Source organism: Engystomops pustulosus, chromosome 4 (genome assembly GCF_040894005.1).
Source record: "Engystomops pustulosus chromosome 4, aEngPut4.maternal, whole genome shotgun sequence".
NCBI classification, from domain to species: domain Eukaryota; kingdom Metazoa; phylum Chordata; class Amphibia; order Anura; family Leptodactylidae; genus Engystomops; species Engystomops pustulosus.
Genome location: NC_092414.1, coordinates 105,018,110 through 105,023,537, shown reverse-complemented (window position 1 = coordinate 105,023,537; position 5,428 = coordinate 105,018,110).

Here is a 5,428-nt window from a genome sequence, read left to right as displayed (position 1 = left end):
CTAGTAGTTGCAGACTGACAAGTCCCCTTGACGTAGATTCAGTAATAGCGGTTTCAGCAGAAGATGCCCTGGCTGGTTCCTCAAAGATGGACCGTAATTCAGCAAGGAATATGGTGAGATTAGCCTTGACTGGGTCATTCCTGTCCCAGAGAGGAGCAGCCCATGCCAGCGCTTTCCCAGAGAGAAGACTGATCCCGAATGCCAAGCTTATACCGTTCTGTGGTGAAATGTGTAAGCATTAATTCGATGTGCAGGGAACACTGGGTATAAACCACCTGCACAAATTGGAGTCTAAGTGACACCCGTTATTCACCAGAGCCCGCCGCAAAGCATGTGACTTTGCTTGCAGTGGTGGCCAAGGGAAGGTACAGAATCGGCAGGCAAAATTCGGAGTCGTGGATAGGCAGAAGATTAGGACAGGTGGTATAGGATTGGAGTTCGGGACGTAGCAGAAGGTAAAGACAGACGGCAAGGAATCGAGGTCAGGAAAGTAGCAGAAGGTCACAGCGGATAATAAACAGGAATCGCAACCGGAACGCTTTTTTGTAAGCCTATGAGGCACAAAGATCTGGCAAGGGTCAGAGGAAGAGGCTGGCTACTTATCAGGTCAGGCGACCGGCAGCACCAATAAGCAGCACACTGGCCCTTTAAATCTCACAGAGTCAGCGCTTGCATGCCCTAGGAGGCGGGGATGAGAACACCGGACCAGAGGAGCCATTGCTGGAATGCAGACAGGTAAATCTGTTCCTCAGTTCTTCCGCAGGGACAGGAAAGATGGTTCAAATTGATGGGAAGATGGATGGAGCCAATCACAGGACCATTATAGGACAGATATTTATCTTCCAACAAGACAATGATCCCAAACATAAAGCAAAATCTACAATGGAATGGTTCACAAATATACGTATCCAGGTGTTAGAATGGCCAAGTCAAAGTCCAGACTTGAATCTAATCGAGAGAATCTGTGGAAAGAGTTGAAAACTGCAGTTCACAAACGCTCTTCATCCAACCTCACTGAGCTTGAGCTGTTTTCCAAGGAAGAATGGGCAAGAATTTCAGTCTCTGGATGTGCAAAACTAAAAGAGACATACCCCAAGTGTCTTGTAGCTGTAATCGCAGCAAAAGGTGGCGCTACAAAATATTAACTTAAGTGGGGCAGATAATATTGCACGCTTCAGATTTCAGTTTATTAGTTTTTACAAAAGTGTCATATATCCAATAAATTTCATTCCACTACACAATTGTGTCCCACTTGTTGAGTCTTTACCAAAAAAATTAATTCAAGGTAGCCAGCATGAATAAACCACTGTTCACATTAGCAATGTCAGAGTGAAACATAGTGCAAAGATAAGAGGGTGACACCTACACAGATGTTACATTATTTTAAAATCAGTACCGTTTATTGGCTGAAATTGGACAACCCCTTTAAGTTAATCCATCAAACAATGTGTCCTAAGATATGAACTGAAAATCAATCAGGTAACTAATTATTTTGCTGGAGAAAGTACATTTACTTTACACAAATAAGCCAACAAAAGCAAATTTATTCAAAGCTTTAGCTCATCCCTCCTCATTTAGCTCATTTCCCATGGAATCTAGCACTAGGATTAAGCATTGTAAACTAAGCACACTTACATGCTGCTGTGTGCCCCCTCCAGCAGGATCTGCTCTTCTTTTAGCTTCCTATATCTTTGTTTTTGCAAGAAAGGCTTTAAAAAATATGCAAATGAGCCCATAGGCCTCCAGGCTCAATTAACAGCTATGGAGTTATGTAAAATAAACTATTATAAACTACTGAAATCTGAAGCCAAAAAGCGAGAATTAGACTCACCGGCAATTCGTTTTCCATCTAGTCCACCATGACGGCCCACCTGGAGGATTACCCCTTGACCTCTGCAGGGACAGGAAGAAGAGAGGTTAAATGTCCCTCCCCCTGCAGCCCTCGCCAGTGTTCTACCAAATAATTACACCAAGGAAGGATGCAAGAGGTTTTATTAGCATGTTACTCCACATACAATAAAAAACCATCATTTGTAAGGGTTGGGAAAAAATTCCAGGCCGTCATGGTGGACTAGATGGAAAACGAATTACCGGTGAGTCTAATTCTCGCTTTCCATGACGTCCCCCATGACGGCCCACCTGGAGATGTACCAGATAACAAAAAGGAATTTTTTTAGGGAGGGACTACTGTTTGTAGAACTTTTCTACCAAATGATAAGTCCATGGCAGAATGTAAGTCCAGTCTGTAGTGTTTCGCAAAGGTTGTGGAACTGGACCAGGTTGCGGCTTTACAGATTTGGTCCAGGGAAGCTCCTGCTCGCTCTGCCCAGGAAGTGGCTACTGCCCTGGTAGAATGGGCTTTAAGATTTGTAGGAGCTTCTAAGCTCTGGATAGTATAACAGTCCCTGATAGTCTGTCTAATCCAGCGGGCGATGGTGATCTTTGACGCTTTTCTCCCTCTGTTCTTGCCCTGGAACTGAAGAAACAAGTTTGAGTCTTTCCGCCAGTTATTAGTTATTTCGAGATAGTGTAGCACTATTCTTCTCACATCTAAAGTATGCCATTTAGCTTCTCCCGAAGTTTTTGGTTTTTGGCAAAAGGAGGGAAGAATAATTTCCTGGTTACGATGGAAATCTGTTGCTACTTTGGGCAGGAAATTTGGATCAAGCATCAAGGATATTCTATCGTCCGTAATTTTTAGGTAAGGTTCATTAACGGAGAGTGCTTGAATTTCTCCTAACCTTCTAGCTGTTGTTATGGCAACAAGAAAGGCAGTTTTTAAGGTGATATTTTTTACACTTGCGTCCTCTAGAGGCTCGAAGGGGCCCTGTATAAGGCCATTCAGAACTATTGATAAGTCCCAGGGAGGGGTCCTGATAGGACATTTAGGACTTAGTCTAGTGGATGCTCTAAGAAACCGTCTTACCCACCTATGGTCAGCCAGAGAGACGTCGAAGAAGACGCTGAGGGCTGAGACTTGAACCTTTAGTGTGCTGGTCTTTAGGCCTTTGGTCAACCCAGCTTGAAGAAACTCCAATATCTGCTGTGTGTTAGGAGAAGACAGATTAGGGATTTCAGGATGGCAAAAGGATACAAATCTTTTCCAGATTTTGTGGTAGATTGCTGAAGTAACTGGCTTCCTACTTGCCTGTAATGTTGCAATGACTTCTTCTGAGAGACCCTTAGCCTTCAGCATCTGTTTCTCAGGATCCAGGCTGATAGATGGAGTGATTCTGGATTGGGATGATGAACAGACCCCTGATATATGAGATCCTTCCTTTGAGGGAGAATAACTGGTTCTTCCAATGCCAAATTCTTCAGTGCTGGGAACCAGCTTCTTTTTGGCCAGAAGTGGACTATCAAGATAATCTTGAGGTCTTCTTGTCTTATTTTTTGCACCGTCCTTGAGATCAGAGGAAGTGGAGGGAAGGCATAGGCTAGTCTTGAGTGCCAACTGTGGCAGAAGGCATCTAGAAAGTAGTCTGGGGTATTCTTCTGTAGGGCGAAGTAATGGTCTGCTTTTTTGTTTTCTCTGGTGGCAAATAGATCTATTTGCGGTATTCCCCATTTCTGGGTTAAATGGGAGAAAACTTCTTTGTTTAGGCACCACTCGTGGGGATCCAGAGTGTATCGGCTCAGGAAATCTGCCTCTTTGTTTTCTGACCCCTTTAGATGGAATGCTGTCAGGGAAAGGACTGGGACCATTGACCTTGAACCAGTTTTCCTGGAAGTTTTGCTCCCCAACCTGTCTTGCTTGCATCTGTTAAGATGGATGTTACTGGCCAATTGTTCCATTTTAGGCCCCTGGAGAGATTTTCCGCTGTCTTCCACCAATTTAGAGAACTTTTTACCCATAGGGGAATGTTGGTTTTTCTTTCCAGATGATTTAGATTCTTGTCCCAGGATGAAAGAATCCAATTCTGAAGATCTCTCATATGATTTTGAGCCCAGGGAACACCGGCTATACAGGACGTGAGAAGGCCCAGGAGCTTCATAGCCTCTCTGATTGAGCACTTCTGTCTGCTTTGGAACAGTGATACCTGTAAGGTAAGATTCTTGATCTTCTCTTCTGGAAGGAGAGAGTGTTGATGTACTGAGTCCAGCAGAATTCCCAGAAATTTTTGCTTGGTACTTGGTTGGAGATTTGATTTTTCGAAATTTATAATCCAGCCTAGGTTTTTTAGGATTGCTAATGTCGTGTCTCTCTGGGATAACAGAATTTCTTCTGAGCTGGAGACTAGAAGGAGATCGTCTAAGTAGGGGATCAGTAGTATGTTCTTTTGTCTTAGGACCGCTACCACCTCTGCCATAATTTTTGTGAACAGTCTGGGAGCTGAGGAGATCCCGAATGGTAGAGCTCTGAATTGTCTTACCTGGTTTTCTGGGGACCGGATGGCAAATCTCAGGAATTTTTGAGAGATGGGATGGATTGGGACGTGGTAATACGCGTCTTTTAAGTCTATAGTGCATAGAGCTGCCCCCTTGGGGATTAATGGTGTTGTGGATTTTAGGGACTCCATCTTGAATCTTCTGTATTTGATATGGGTATTTAGATTCTTTAAGTTTATGATCATCCTGTAGGCTCCGTTCGGTTTCTGAACTAAGAAGAGTGGAGAGTAGAACCCTTTCTTTTGATGGTGGGGAGGTACAGGAGAAATTACATTTTTGAGTAGTAGAGATTGAACCTCTTCCCACATGAGCAGAAGCATTTGCTGAGAGGATGTTTTTGTTGTCGTAAATGTTTGAGGAGGCGGGGTATTCAACTCGATCTTGTAGCCGTCGCGTATGACTTGTAGAATCCAGGCATTCTTTATGCTTTGCTCCCACTGAGAGGGGAAAAGAGCTAGTCTTCCCCCCACCCTGGCGTCATTGTTTTCGGGCAGGGTTGGGTACTCTGGAAGGGATTGTAACCTCTGCCTCTACCCCCTTTTGTATAGTTCCATCTGCCTTGTTTGCCTTTTCCGCGATAGGATGGAATTTTGTCACGGGAATCGCGAAATGAATGCCTTTTCTGTCTAGGTTCTGGAAAGCCCTTTTTCCTATCTGCGGCTTTCTCCAGGATCGTGTCCAGTTCTGGACCAAATAGGAACTCGCCGGTAAAAGGTATGCCACATAAGTTGGATTTAGATCGGAAGTCTCCTGACCACTGCTTGAGCCAGAGGGCTCTGCGGGCGACGTTAGAGAGTGCTCCTTCTTTGGCGGAAAATCTGACGCATTCCCCAGATGCATCTGCAATGAAGGTGGTTGCTAATTTTAGAAGTGGGAGAGACTCCCGAAGCTTCTCTCTTGAGGTTCCGCTAATAATTTGGTTCTCTAACCCGTTTAGCCAGCAGGTCATTGTTCTGGCGATAGATGTGGTTGCGACATTTGCCTTCAGATTCAGCATTGCCGATTCCCAGGTTTTCTTTAAGACACTGTCAGATTTGTG